This window comes from Eucyclogobius newberryi, unplaced genomic scaffold (assembly GCF_026437365.1).
Source record: "Eucyclogobius newberryi isolate DKJ021-1_F unplaced genomic scaffold, fEucNew1.0.hap1 SCAF_3, whole genome shotgun sequence".
Lineage (NCBI taxonomy): Eukaryota > Metazoa > Chordata > Actinopteri > Gobiiformes > Gobiidae > Eucyclogobius > Eucyclogobius newberryi.
This window is the reverse complement of record NW_027315945.1, coordinates 19,764,713-19,780,315: the sequence shown is the minus strand read 5'-3', so window position 1 is coordinate 19,780,315 and position 15,603 is coordinate 19,764,713. Positions and strand designations below refer to the sequence as shown.

Below are 15,603 nucleotides of genomic sequence, written 5' to 3'. Positions count from 1 at the left end.
TTTTATATTTAGCCACTAGATGGTGGTAGAAGCCAGACTGAGCTCATTCAACTTCAAGGTCATTTCCTTCAGATTATACATATAGGTGAGAGACCTCTAAAGACCTTCTGAGTCCCAAGCATCAGCATCGCTTCTCATTCTCAGATCACTTCCCGTCTGTACAATTACCATCAATATCAAATGGTTTAGAGCACCATTTAAATCAGATGCAAGATCAGTAACTAAGCTGAAAGTTCTGAAGTTTTGGAGGTTTCATTGTCATGTGCCAATGTTAGGATTAGCTCTACATGACAATTTACATAAGACTATGTTTAATATTTATCTTTGTATTTTTCTCCCAAGGAGAGACAATAATATGAATTAGTTTTATTTCACTTTATGTTGTATGCTGACCTGGGATAGAGATATAATTGGTGAGCAGTGTGTGCGCAGGTTATGAATGTTTGTTACAGTAGAACATTTTGAGCAGAAGAAGGCCTTCTCTCTAAATTTAACATGGACCAAAAATCAGCTCCTGTCAACTACAAAACAACATGTTATCTGATTATTTCTATTTTTTATTTTCTAGAATTACACATCCAAAGCATTACTCTTTATTTTGGACAGTGACATCATTACTGATTTATCAGAACACAGAAACTTAAATGTCTGCATCTCCTCTACTTTAGGATGTTCTACAAAACAGAGAACTGTTGTAATGAAGCCATTTTAAAATGCATGTGTTGTTCTATTATAGACCATGTCATGACATTTTTGCTGGGGTAGTGTAAATGTGTATGTATGAAGAGTACCAAGAAGATTGAGCATTGAGTGATTTCAATAAAGAATTAGAAATAAAATTGTAAACATAGAATTTGCAATATTTCAATCCATTTGAAATTATTGTTGAGATTTGAGAACTACTCACAAACAATACTGTAAAACTATTCCTGTCAAGCCTTAAATGATTTATCTGCATTACTTACACTATTATACCACCATGCATAGAGCGTCAGAATACTGTCAGACAAGAGTCATTTTCAGCACGTCTTTTCTCATAAGTGCAAAAAAGAAAAGCTTTGTGATTGAGTGGAGATTAGCCATAACACTGTACCATGTTTTTCCTCTCATTCATGTTTGAGTGAAAATAACCCCTGCAGAAGCACAGCACTAACCCTGGTCTGGGTACAGGATACAGAGGTCCACAGATCAGGACAGAGCTCCCTGGGGACGGAGCAGGTGCAGGCTCTGAGCGAGGCCTTTGGGCTGAAGGAGCTGCCAGGGCCTGAAACAATCTGCGCTGCTCCTTTTTAATTTGGCTTAGAGCCCCTCCCTCCATTTGCCTGCCCCAACTCTGTCTGCGCTTAACAGATCAGCGATCCACAAAGAGGAGTAAACACACAGAGCAAAATTAAAACGGGAACTCCCCTGGCACCGCAAAACAAATTACTGCAAACAAATTACAGACAACACACAAACACTGCTGCATCTGTGGCTCTAGACCAGTGCAGCCGGTGGCTACAACCCACAACTCCAACATCATCTTCACCAGCACCAGCCCATAATGTTATTGTGTCAACATGAGTCCGTTTAAAATACTCCAATTTTACCCTTTTACCTTAACACATTTTCATGCCTATTGTAAGGTTAGCCAGATATAAAAGTAGCTGGATAGAAACCTAACATATCTCAACTCTGTAGTTCAAAAACAACTAAAGCTAGTTCAGTTAGGTGTTAGAATATGTGGATGCTTTGTGTGTGAGCACACATGATCTCAGCTCCCCCTCTCCCCAGGCCCTCTGGCCCTTCTGGCACTGACTGTGGCCTGTCCATCTGCCTCCTACTGTTCTGCTCTGGTGGGACCCACCATGGCTCTACCATGGAAGACCCCCCTATACCCCTTTACCCAGCATTCATCCACCCCCAGGCAGCTGCTCCATCCCAGGGTGAGCGCTGTGCTGCCAGGTAGGCCCCAGGATACACAGCGGCTTACACTGTGGTCTGCCTCTTTAAATACACACGTATTCTTCTCTAATGTGCCAACTCTCACTTTAGGCTCAGGTGGTCCTCATTCTATGAATTCATAGTGAGATAGCCAACAGGTGGCGCTGTTTTATTTTCTAATTACTGCTTTATTTATTCATTGGCATGTGGTAGTTTCCAGATGACTTTGGCTGGCCTGCTCAGAGACAAAATAGAGTTAACCGCGGACTGCACCTGCCTGAGAGTGCACTCTCAGGCATGGTGAATATGCTCTTGTCATGTTCTGTGCTGGAGATCAGCCAATACGTGATAGAAGAATTTTTGTCTGATTGACTTTAACAGTTGGAATCCAGCAAACTTTCTTTTTCTCAAACTCATTCAATGTTGGTAAATAATTTAATAAGTTCACAGTTAAAATGTAACCTAAAACACTGTTAAAGAGCGCAAAAGTTTTCAACATTTCTAAAATAATAGAGGATTTTATTTTTTGGTGCCAAATCTGACTCTCATTTCCTCGTGGCGTGGACAGCCGAGTAGTTCATTCACATGTCAATCATAGGATGCACCGACTGCACACCTGCAGCCTCATTCTGGCTTGTCCCCAGCATAGCAGCATGTTTCCCTGGCTGCGCATGCGTGGTAGATATGCCGGTGTGTGTTTTGCGCGTTCCTTCAGTGTACAATACAAAATGACAGAGAAAGACTGTGCGATCAGTCGCTCTAATAAACAAACGCACGTGTAGCAGCGGGGCTGTTCTGTGCTTCCGCACGGGGGTGAGCGTTAAAAAGGGACTAACAGTTGCTTGAGTTCTCAAATCGGCGAAAAATAAAACTTTTTTAGGATGCAGATTGGAACAATCTCTTTCACAACCATCTTTCCCACTGCTCTTTCTCGGTAATATGCCTAGTCCCTCTCACATTGTTGTCCCCTAAAATGCTTATTTGTCAATCCTGTTTCTGAATATGAGTTAATTTTACCTGTTTTCTCCTGATGAGATTCAAACCAACCTCCTTTTCACATGAAACCAAAGACAAATGCTCTAAGGGAGCGCGAGGCGCAGCAGAGATGTTGGCAAAGCCTTTTTAAACTCTTTGGTATTAGAGGATTATTTTGCACCAAGATCCCGGGTGGAATGTGTCAATTTTTTTTCACACTCATTCCTTTCTCTTGCTGGTTTCATGGCAGACAGGATAGGTAAAGAATTTGTGTCACACTTGATCGAGTTGGAGAAATTAAAATACAGGAAAAACAATAGGCCATGTAGATGATGAAGGCAAAGGGGTGCGGGGCATGACACCATAGACCCTTGCTCCAGGGCTCTGTCATTGGCTACATGACAAAGGGAAGGTTGGGAACCACTGGTGTAGTCACTGGGGTTAGGATCCAGCCTATAGGGGGCAGTGTAATACAACAAAAAGTTGAAACTACCGGTTTGCGTCTCATCGTGGCCAATGAAATACATTTTCAATAAAATACAATTATTTTTCTTTTTAGCATATGCCCATCTTCACGAGCTCAGCCCAAACATCGTACAATAATTGTAGAATTTCTTGTGAACGTTCATCATATGTAGCTAAATGTCCTATGACCTCACAGGACAGGGCAGATCAGGTCAGGTCAGTTTGGATGAGTGTGTTTCCAAAGTAAGTGTTCAGCTTTGCTTTGTATGCTGTCCACTGTCAGGTTATTGGACAAGAGGAAATGCGCACTTGGGGAAAAAAGCAAAAAGCAAAGTCCTGAAAGCAAAAAAAACAAAAAGAAAATGACCAACCGCATTCCCAGAAATGGAAAGTTATATTGCTAACAAAACAAACTAGCATATTAGCAGCAGCTGGTCACAGTTTATTTAGGCCCGTTACTCACTTCAAGAATGGAAACATTGTGTTTCCAGTGCACAACACATTCAATAGCCTAGTTAAACCTTATACAATTGGATGTTGAAACATGCTGTAGTGGCAAGGTGAAAGGTGAAATAGATGCACAAAAGCCTGAAAAAATAAACTGGAAGTTGTTTCCTAAACTTTCCTTTTTGCTTTACCCAATCACACAGGGCCAGAAACTTGGAATTATAAAATGTAAATTAGTGAATTACTAAAAGCAGATAATTCAACTACACAGATCATTCAGTTACAATTCCTCTAAAATTAATAACATAAAAATTGGACGTCAGTGTGAGCTAAATAGACCAAAAGACTGAATGAGAACATGGATAAATGAAATTGGCGTTGTCAAAAATATCTTTCTCTAAATGTGTTTTGCAACATTTGGGCCAGCTAGTCTTGATTGTCATGTTTTATTCAGTTCCTCTGACTTAAAATTTAATTTGAAGTTGGAGCTAAGAGTTTAATCACCCAAAACATTTTGCATTTAACAGGACCTGAACTTGAGACAAGGACCCGCCCAAACTGTCACATGTGGCGGTGGCGTCTTGGGACCACCTCGTCTTGGCCTGTATCTCTCTAGGCCTCTCCTCCAATATATACTCTGTTGTTATTCTGTCACTGCGAGCAGCACAGCCAACCCCACCGAGACGCCACTGAAATTCATTAATCTAATTAAATATGTCGGATTGCCCAAATGAGACTCGACTATGGCGTTGCTGCAGGATAAGTGCACAGTAAGGCTGGGTCCCACTAGAGCCGCGCACAACCGCCGTGTGCTAACGGTAGCCTGCTTCATTACACTCTTAATTACCTATTGTTTCTAACTAGTTGGTGGCGTTTTAATGAGAATCTACAGGCAGTTAAATGTAATCTAAATTTTCTAATCTACTGGTCCATTACCAAGGAGTCAAAATGTTATTGGTTTTGTGAGTAATCAGACTTTTAAATGGTGCTGATATCAGTCCCTGAGGGCAAGGAGTGGGGTTCGTCTGTGTAATTGAATTCTGTTTTTTCCTTCTTCCTCTTCCTCTCCTCTCTTACAGGCAGCTGAACGGAGGGTTTTCTGTTGCGGCTGGTTGCTCAGGTTGAGGGCCATGTCTTTGGTTCCGGTCGGATCACAAGGTTTTCTCCCGGATTTCCATGGCAACGTGTGCGCGCGTGTGTTCATGGCATATGTGTGTGATGATGCATTTTGCAGTGTATTTCTGTGTATTTGTGCCCTGCCAGCCACCGTGCTCTGCCGTGCTGTCACCTGCTGCCAGATAAGCCAAAGGATTTATCGCCCGGTGAATTGCCTTTGAGTGGTGGATAAAATGGCTCCAATACATTCTCATATGAAAACGCAGCGAGGTTAATGAGAGCCAAATTCACACAGGGCTAAATCTATTAGGTTTTCATGGATGGAATCAATCAACATGCACCACACCGGCTGATTTGTCATATTGAAGCATTGCCCGTTTGAATTCCAAAACACAATCTTCCACACGCAATGATTCACTTTGATTTTGATTGCCTCTTCATCAAGAAGATGACAGCTATGAACTAATTTCCCCTTCTATCATGTTACACACTTATTAGCTCCGGATGTCCTTGGCAGATGACGGATTCTCCCTTTTTGCGCTGCAGCAGGTTTTCCTCAGGTCTCTTCACAGACAGACACCTTGCATCTGTTTTCATTTTTATTTGCATAACACATTGATTATTGATTGCAAAACTCTTCTTTAATAGATTCTGTTATGTAGATGTTATGGGCTCAATGTGTATTGGTTACATCACAATGGTTACATTAGCAGACAGTGGAGTCTTTATTTCAGGGCCTTTATTTATTTGAGTTAGTTGTACAATTCCCCAAAATGGCCCTTTGAGGAGGTCTATTATCCACATGCCCTCCCTGACACAACAAGCAATGACATTACTGCGACTGGGAAGTGTTTTACCCTAGCATCAGAGTCATCTTAAAGTATTAAAAGGCCCTAGAGGCTCTCGCAAATGGCTTTATTAAACCAAACTGAGATATGTTCTTATAGACACAATACAGTGTGGCTGGCTTTTATTAGTTAGTTTGCTATAAACTTTGAAAGTTAGATTTGTTTAGTGTTTTTGAGTTAAAATGTAAATAGTTATAAATAGATATTGGAATATAAATAGTCACTCAAAAGTGTGAAGAGGTTCTCAGTTTTTATTTATACAGGGAAAACCCTCAATGAGAAGAACTCTCTTTTTCATGCATACCCCGTTGAATACAAACACTTAAAATGAACAGCAACACAGAATATCTAGCTAAAATATAAAGCAAGACCACTGACATTGTGGCTAATCTCTTTAAATCTAATTTATGTGTCTGTGTTTTGTTCTAGACAGGGAGTAAGGTTGCAGAAGGCCCTTTTTCCTGATTTGGTGTTGACTCTGTAATAAAGATGTCCTGAGATCTCAGCTGATGAATACTTGATCAGATATTTGACATACTTGTTTAATAATCAGGCAAAATACCAATGAAAACCAGATAAACAAACAAAAGGAAGTGTGGGTCTCTTCTTGCCACAGAGTATGATTCACTGTGGTGAGTTCTGTATCCTTCTCCTGTAATGAACCTTAGAGCTGAAACTCTAAAAGAGTTTAGAGGTTTTAAGACAGTTGCAGAATGCATATATTTAACATCACCATAATCCAGCACTGAGAGAAAAGTAGCCTGGATTAACGGTTTTCTATTTAAGACTAGATACATTTCTCGAGTCACTAGAGCGCGTTTAGGAAAAGAGCATACATTTTGCTAATTATAAATTAACAGATTTGTTGGATGGAATGAAAAGCCACTCTAATATTCTAAATCACTTGTGGAACAGAAGGTGCCCTGACAGAATGACATTATCTGCATACAAGTGGAAGCTACTATGTTTTAGATAAGGATCAATTGAGTCTATATAAATTGTAAATAGAAGTGGTTCAAGGACAGACTCTGGAGCAATATAGCAATAGCAATATCATTTATAATTTTGGTATCAGCTGTGATACTATGCCTTGGTCTAAAACTGGACCAGCAGCTATTTAAAATGTAATATTTGGTTAAGAAAGCACTTATTACAGTTTTGTTAAGCAAGATAGTTTTGAGATTGAATGGAAGTTAAAATAATGTTTCTGGCCTCCTTTATGCAAAGGGATATATAACAAAAGCAGTTTCCATAGTAAGGGAATACTTTCAGTTTTTTTACTGAAAGTATTTTCTCAATTTTACTATAGTGGGGCTGATAACAATAGTAACTTGGGTTCGAGGGAGTCAGCAAAGTGCTGGTTAAAAACATTAAACATATTTTTCTTTGTCGAACTAATTTAATCTCTAATAATGACATCAGCTGGTCCAGGGTGGAAATTTGCTGATAATTTGGTTGTCGTGGTTTCTTCTCAGGCGTTGTCATGCTCTCGAGATAATGCAGTTGTAGTGATAGGCCTTCTGACTCTGTAGGCTCCTGGCCAGCAGCCTAGGTAAACCTTGGCTTTAAAGATGCCCTGCTAAATTCATCCTTGCCCATGCAGACTCATGTATACTTTGGCCCAGCCAGAGTGAGGATGTTGGCCTAATACTAGGAGTATAAAATGGCCCATGGGTCATAATAAACCCTGGGTATAAGTCTATACCCTTTAACCCCAGGTATGGTCCAGGTGAGACTATACTTCAGCCTGTTACACGTGACTGTAACTGCTTTAGAAAGGATCGAATCAGCTACCATTAGGTCTGCTACACCACTGCCACATTTTAGGAAACTTCTATATGGAAAACAACCCAAACTTTTTACTTATATGATGGTGATATAACACAATTATAATAGATAATACTTAAACTTACCTCTTCCAAATTCATTTAATCTCAAGTACATTCAGAATACATGCAACAGAAATGGGGACAATTTGTCACAGTGCCTAAATATAAAATTTCAAAAGTATTGTTACTTCAAGCTAATGACTCAAGTTGAGTGAAATTATAATCTGTTATATCCTTTTCATCCTTTTACCCTGCGACGAGCTGGCCTCTGTCCAGGTTGTACCCCGCCTAAGGCCCAAAGTCACTGGGATAGGTTCCAGTCACCCGTGACCCCTGACGGAAACAAGCAAGCGGTAGAAAATAAATGAATAAATGAATGAATATCCTTTTCAAAGATTCAGTAAACATATCTCCGCTTTAGTATGTTTGTAAAAAACATGTTAGGTTGGATATCTTTTTCAGTTGACGTGCTTGCTTCCTTTTCAAATCTGTTAACTTTCAGTCACTGTAAAAACATGACATAATGTGAAAAGTAATGACTTTAATTGGATGTCCACAGTTCAACATGAGATGCATATTTTCCAACCTGTTCTCGTAATACTCATCCTTGTTTGACTGCTCAGCATCAACTTCATTATCATTCAATGCTTTTATATTTTCCTGCATCTAGTCTCCTTCTCTTGATCTTCTCTTCAATTACTTCCTCAAGTAGCACCACATACAGTATGAGAGAGTTGGCATCTGTGTCTACTCCACATGCAGAATGTGTGATGCCTGGTGTGGAGAGAAAAGGTCTAATCATTGTAGAGAAAATAAAAGAGAAAGAGGATGCATTTGTCTTGGGTGGATGGTACCTCTTTCTCGGAGCGTTGATGGATGACAGTCTTGGTTTTGAATGTGTGTGTTTGTCCATATCGCGGCAGTGCAAAGTGACCAGGGACAGGCTGCAACAGAAAAAGGCTCTGTCCCCAAACTAATGAGCAGCATTATTCAAATAGACTTTCTGTTGTCAGTGCAGTGCGCTGTAGTCCACATAGCGCTGTCACACATCCACAGATCCTACACTTTCTCATTTTGATGCTAGCAGTGCATCGCCTATTAGAATGCATGCAGAATGGTATCCAAACACCTTGGAAGTGAGCGTTTGAGCACTATGATTTACAGAATCTGTAAAACTGTTAATTTTTTTTTACACAATACTCTGCTTGTTTTGTGATTCACATATTGATTAAATTACTGTATATGGTTTACTCCCAATTCAATTCTATCCACTTAAAGCTGGGGTCCCTGATTTTCAACATTGTGGTACCGGAGGTAGGTTTTTAAATCTGTGTAACTTGTCCCTTTCACGTTTGCTTTTAAAACAGGTTTTCTCAGCAAAGTGAAACTGGGGTGGACCGCCCAAGCGCAGCCTGGGTATTGGGGTACTGCTTCCAGCCCTTGCTTCCTGGGTTGACGAGAGATAAAATACTTTATTATTAGATAGACAGCTCGCATCAGCCAATTTTTTGTCACAAAGTGACAGGAGGAAAAATCCAACATTTACTCATTTTCAAAAGATGGGCACCTGATCACACAAATATGATGCTTTTGTCTCACATCATCAAGACAAGATCAACTGGTGAAAAATAATGCTACACTGGATGGAAATAAATATTTTAAGTAGAAGCTTATTGAAACTATGCCACAGTAAATGTGTGCCGTAATCAAAGCTAAAGATGGTCCTACGAAATAATAGTGTGTGCCCCTTTTTTTTCCTGTAGTGACTTTATTTTTTATTACAGGCAGTGTAGTAGCCCTAATTATTTTAAAAAACTTGAAACTCAACATTTTGTCAGATATTCCTAGTGTTGTAAATTTGATTGTTTGACATTTTTACAATTTTGTATAATTCAAACATGTTAAAATGTATACATAATGCTATTTGTATCAATTATCATTTACTATGGAAGTGTATTTAGTTACACTGTAGCCCTTTTTCACACAAGAATTACCCTGCGAGCAGTCTATACACAATGTCAGCACAGATTCAAACAGCAGCTGTGCGCCCAGTAAAGAAAAGAGAGACAGCGAGCACAAAATGTCAACAAATAGAAGAATATCACCCAGTTTGTCGATCACACTCAGGAGTCACATGAAAAAACTGTAGCAGGAGTCTTCAAGGCCCTCGCAGCTGACAGGAGGAGCAGCACTGGATAAAGGAGGAGGCAGAGAAGAGAAACTAGGCCCTTTACAAAGAACGACCGAGCGAGCCCATCTCCAGCTGTCACAAATCATTTCTGCTCAGGAAGTGAGGGGAGGCAAAATGTCAAAATATTTGAATAAATTCCACAGAAGCCTGTAGAGACTAGAGAGCGGGCGGTGCAGAGGGAGAGAGGGGTATTGTTGGTACCAATGGGGTAGAGAGGATGAGCGGGCGAGAGGAGGAGGGTTTGAATGCAAAACAGCCCTCGCCGCTCTCAGGAGGATCAGTGGAAGCAAAGGTAGGGCACTGCTGAAAGAATTTGGGTAATTTCTTACCCCCTTAGGTTGATTGGTAGGGAGTAGATTTGGCATTTTACCCATTAGAACAAGATGACATGCTTTGTATTTGGTCAGTGATATTGAGTCAATAAAGGGAGTTTTGGATTTAGTTGATGCTATAGAACCTTTAAAATGCTATTTATCTGAACGTTCAAAACATAGCCAATGATTGACTGACATCAAATCTAAATGTTATTGCTTTTGAGTCTTTATAACAAACAATAAAGATCAGACATTTTGATTTTTTTGTTTGTTTGCCTTTCAATTACAAAGGCTGGGGGAAAAAATACTGCTTTCTTGTCTCAAAATTGTTCTTAAGCTTCACGAAAGAATAATTAGTGGAAAGATATTTTATGCTATCATTAACACTGAATGTAACACCCCCATTTTGCCCACTTCCTATTAAAATTTATGATGGCAGGTGAAGAGTGAGTTAAGAACAGGTTGTGGCGATAAAAGCTTTGATGATGCTTGTTTGTTTAAGGTCTCTAAATGCATGTTGTCTGTAGGGCGAGTGCATCTTCTCTCTTTGTTTAGATGATCCCAAAGGTGCATTGGAAGTTGTGGGGTCAGTCTCTCCTCTGTCTCCTGGAACACTGTATTTAATTAGGCCTATAATCAGCCGCTAAGCACACAATAAAATCAGGTCATCTCTATCTGTTTACCCCACACACATATACAGACGGCACATTTGCATGTATTTGTTAAAAATACAAATAAAACATTTATCAGGCAAAAAGATCAAGGTCGTGACTTCTCTTCACACCCGATACACTGAAACCAATTAAACTAAAGTTCAGATGGAGGACGGGCACAACAAAACAATAGCAGCTGACATCTTCTCCACTATCACAACGTAGAAGTAATTATATTTGCAGATTTTGTCATTAAGACTAAAAAGCCGGAGAAGTTTTGCAATCAGCTGGAAAATGGAAAAGAAAAACACAAACAAGCGCTGTTGAAATATGCGGGATCAATATCATGACTGTCAAGAGGAGGTCATAACATTCTTCAAAACTTCAAAGTCAACAAAATCTTGGATATTATTGTTGAATGTGTTATATTAGTAGTGATCCAAAAACAAAGCCAATAACAAGGCAGACTCTGAGTTTGTAAAGGCATTTGCCCTCTAACCAGAAGATTTGCAGGTGGAACCCTTTTTACTTGATGGATAAGTTGAGTAATTAGTTAATGGAAAGGCAAGGCAAAGTTTATTTGTAGAGCATAATTTGTACACAAGGCAATTGCGTAGAAATTGTGTACAAGGCAAGTGCTTCAAACGACAGGAAAAAAAAAACATTAAAATCACAAAGACATGACAGTAATCACCAAAAAGTTTAAGACATAAAAGAGAAGAGTGCAAATAGAATCCTATCCAGAGTCCCAGATGGTTCATATTGTACACAAGCAGAGCTGCTTTAAAGTCTATTCTCTGAGCCACAGGAGCCAGTGCAGAGACCTGAGAACAGGACTAATGTGATGGTACTTCCTGGTTCTAATCAGGACCCGAGCAGCAGCGTTCTGGATGTACTGCAGCTGTTTTACAGCTCGTTTGGAGAGGCCAGTGAGCAGGCCGTTACAGTCTAATCTACTGGAGACAAATGCATGGCCAAGTCTGGTTTAGACACTATATTTTTGGTTTTGGTTGCTATTTTTTTGAGGTTGAACAGAAGGGGTCAGAGGATTGACCCTTGGAGCACACCACAGGACAGGGGCTTGTGGCTGACACACAATTACCAATTTCAACAAAGTACTTCCTGTCTTCCAGATAAGACCTTAACCAATTTAGGGCAGTGCCAGTGATGCCCACCCAGTCAACTCAAGTCTCTGTAAGAGGATCCCATGATGGACAGTGTCAAAAGTAGCACTCAGATATAACAGAATTAAGACGGATGCTTTGCCCGCGTCAGTGTTCAGGCGGTGTTCAGTGTTCAATGCTTGACTTTAATCCCTCCTCATTGATTCTTGTACAACTTAATCTGTACCACTGAATCCACTAGCACTGCCAGTTTCACATATAACTATTGGTTTAGCTCCACTGACAGGGTCCTTCTGCTGTCAATCATCCCCCAGCCCTGGACTTCCCTGCATTGTTGACATACCTATATGCATAAAACACACCAAGGTGTCAGATACATTTAAATATTTCTGAATAATCAGTGTTGAGCCATCTGGCAGTTACTTTCATAATGGCAATGACCACAGATCTGCCAGTATTAAATTATACAGTTACAATTTAAGATCTATTTATACATTACAAGTTCCATGTGTTAAGTATTTCTCCCTATAGTGTCAGATTGTAGGATGAATTAAATTATATGTGTGCTTTTTTTCTTGGCAACTAGATGCAATAAGAGGTTAGCTGCAGTGCAAGGATTTCTATCAGCGCCTCTATCTAAAGCAGGATGAGCAGCCATGCCTGGGTATTCTCCTATCCTCCAGAGACGCTTCCCCATGTGTGCTGCTTGAATACAGCTGGGAATAAAGTGCATTCATACAGCTACATGAAGAGATATCCAACCCCAGTGCACGAATAGAAGAGTGGCCAAGTGGGGTGGGTCATTTAACTGGCTTTTGACAGCTAAAGTTGAAGGTCTGCAGTGTGGACAGTCAATGCACACACCACGCAGATAAGGACTGGGTTTGGGTTCTTTACGATGCAAAATGTATTCATTACACAGATTTATTTTTGCATGTTTAATCAATAAATTATTTAAATACATGTTTACGTCTTTGATCACCATTTTGACTTTTGTTAACACTGCAATGCCACTGATAGCCGACTAATCCATCTCCTTCCACTTATCCAGGACCGGGTCACGGGGGCAGCAGTCTAAGCAGGGACTCCAAGACTTCCCTCACACCAGGCGCTTCCTCCAGCTCTGACGAATGAACTATGTGTTCATGTGTATGTGTGTGTATGTGTGTGTGTGTGTGTGTATGTGTGTTTGTTGGGGACGGTTCATGTGAATGAACATACATGATACATGCTATAAACAGACCGGATTGTAATTTACTTTCACTCTCACTCGCACACACTCTCATTCATACACCAACATACATGTACACTGGCGGCAAGGTGGGTAGAAGTGTCTTGCCCAAGGACACAATAACAGTTTGCACTACCACTCCCCGTGGCACCTGGCATTCCAGAGATCTCCCATCCAAGTACAACCAGGCCAATCCCTGCTTGGCTCCCAAGTTCTAACAAGATCGGGCATTGACAAGTTGGTATGGCGACATATACTGGTGTGGCCACTTGCCTGACCAGCCATTCCCAACACGTTTTGGCAAACTACTTATCAAAACTGTGTGTGGGTCTGGGGCTCGACCGGTGCGTTTCAATTTCTAGGGCGGAGTCTAGAGAGCAGAGACAGAACCAATCACATAAACCCAGAAGTGACGCAAAAAACGCGACATGCTTAACTGGATATTACGTAGCCCATTTCAACAAGGCGTGTTCCGCGTTATCCGTCCCCGAACGCAGAAAATGTTTCCTGAATCGCGATGACGCCCTTTGCATAACCGCATCTAACGCACGTTCATCATGGCGAGTAGAGCGGACTTTCCTGATTGTTCAAACCGAAGCGAGAGCAGAAGTAAACACTCGGTCACGAGCCGGGTCCGCCATCTTGAATGTTTTGGAACGGGGGTGAAAAGCTACTTCCGTATCGTCAGTGTGACACGTTAAAACCCCCGCCTGAGATTGGATAGGTAAATGGATGACCGACGACTTCAATGGCTGACTCTGATTCCAGACCCTTACGCATTCGAACAGAATGTGGGCGGGGCTGGCAGGTCAGGCAACCGGTATACAGTATACTGTATACCACCTACCATCATTTAAACACACATTATTAGCACATTTTGGGGTCTTTATTCTATACCAACATTGTTAACAATAAGGTAATCCCTGTACGGCATAAATGTATAAGCAAGAGGAAATCAAGGTTCTTCCAACAAATCTGATTTATTTTACCATGTACTTTAAATTTGGGTTATTCAAAATGCACTTATTAAAACCTGTGATAATTTTACAGTGGCTCCATTTTCTTTGCCCTTTGCGTGTGGCGTGGTTGTTGAGTCCGCTCCTGGATTTGCGTGTTAGTGTGCTGTGGTGTGTGCATATGTGTGTGTGACACAGCGGACCAGAACAGCTCTGACAGAGGCTGAGAGCTGCTCGCTGATGCCTGTCTGGAGGAGCTCTGACAACGCCTCGGCCTGTCAATCATGGACCATGCCCACTAGGCCCACATCCACATCATCCCATCTTGTTAACTCCACATGCAGCTGCCTACTGTTTATACACTGTCTATGTGTGTATTAGAATCAAAGAAGTAGCATGCTTTGCTTTAATAGGGTTTCTGTGTCACAGTCGGATGGACCTGTTTCACATCCATCCACCAAAAATGACCAAACTGTATACAAGCATTACTAAGAACATTGTCGAAAAGGTCAAAGCACAAATAACAGAGTATTTTAAAAGACATTTTATATGCCTGACTCTGACCCTGAGAGTTGGTTAAAGGTGGAATGGACGATTTTTTTGGCGCCAAATCTGAGTAATTTCCTCGTGGCGTGGACTGCCGATTAGTCCTGCCACGTATCAATCATAGAACGCACCTACCACTCACCTGCAGCCTCGTTCTGGCTCGTCCCCAGGAGAGCAGCACGTTTCCCTGTGCCTAAGCGCATGGATCTGTCATAATATAGTTCCCTCAGTGTACAGGACAAAATTAAGACAGACGGTTAGAGCTGGCTAAGAAGAGACGGAAATCTACGGGAGACGAGAGATGCGATGCGATCCGTCGCGCTAATAAACAAACGCACGTGTAGCCGCGAGGCTGTTGTGTGCGGACGCACGGGGGTTCTCAAATCGGCGAAAAATCGTCCATTACGCCTTTAAGCATCATGACCACTCAACTAAAATACAATTCAAGTTAGGGATGCGTACCGGTATGACGGACCGGACTGGACTTGTAAAAAAAAAACTGAAACCCCTGTGATTCGGTTCTGGACTCATACAAAATTTAGCACTCACATACTATATCATTTTCGTTCTAGAATCTAGACCATCGTAAACCTTCCATAAATGGCAAAATTCACACTGGAAAAGACGTAAACACTGCCATGCGCTGCTGTCAATAGCGTACCCAGACCCCATACATATAGTGACGCACGGCACGCGTCTGCCCCGAAGTTGAAGCCGAGGAAATTAGTTGAAAGATGCGAGTGACAGGAGCGCCTCGTACGTGTGAGACAGGAGCGCCTCGTACGTGTGTGAGACAGGAGCGCCTCGTACGTGTGTGAGACAGGAGCGCCTCGTACGTGTGTGAGACAGGAGCGCCTCGTACGTGTGTGAGACAGGAGCGCCTCGTACGTGTGTGAGACAGGAGCGCCTCGTACGTGTGAGACAGGAGCGCCTCGTACGTGTGAGAGACAGGAGCGCCTCGTACGTGTGAGACAGGAGCGCCTCG

The 15,603-nt window shown here is 41.4% G+C and overlaps 1 protein-coding gene across 1 annotated transcript in view; it reads left to right on the top strand.

Annotated features, from left to right (window-relative positions):
• Positions 1-833, top strand: part of faxcb (failed axon connections homolog, metaxin like GST domain containing b) — a 12,445-nt gene extending 11,612 nt beyond the window's left edge. The window contains exon 6 of the mRNA XM_072461064.1: positions 1-833. This exon is cut by the window's left edge and continues 777 nt beyond it. The gene's annotated coding sequence lies outside the window, so the exon portion shown is untranslated.
• Positions 834-15,603: the final 14,770 nt, after the last annotated feature.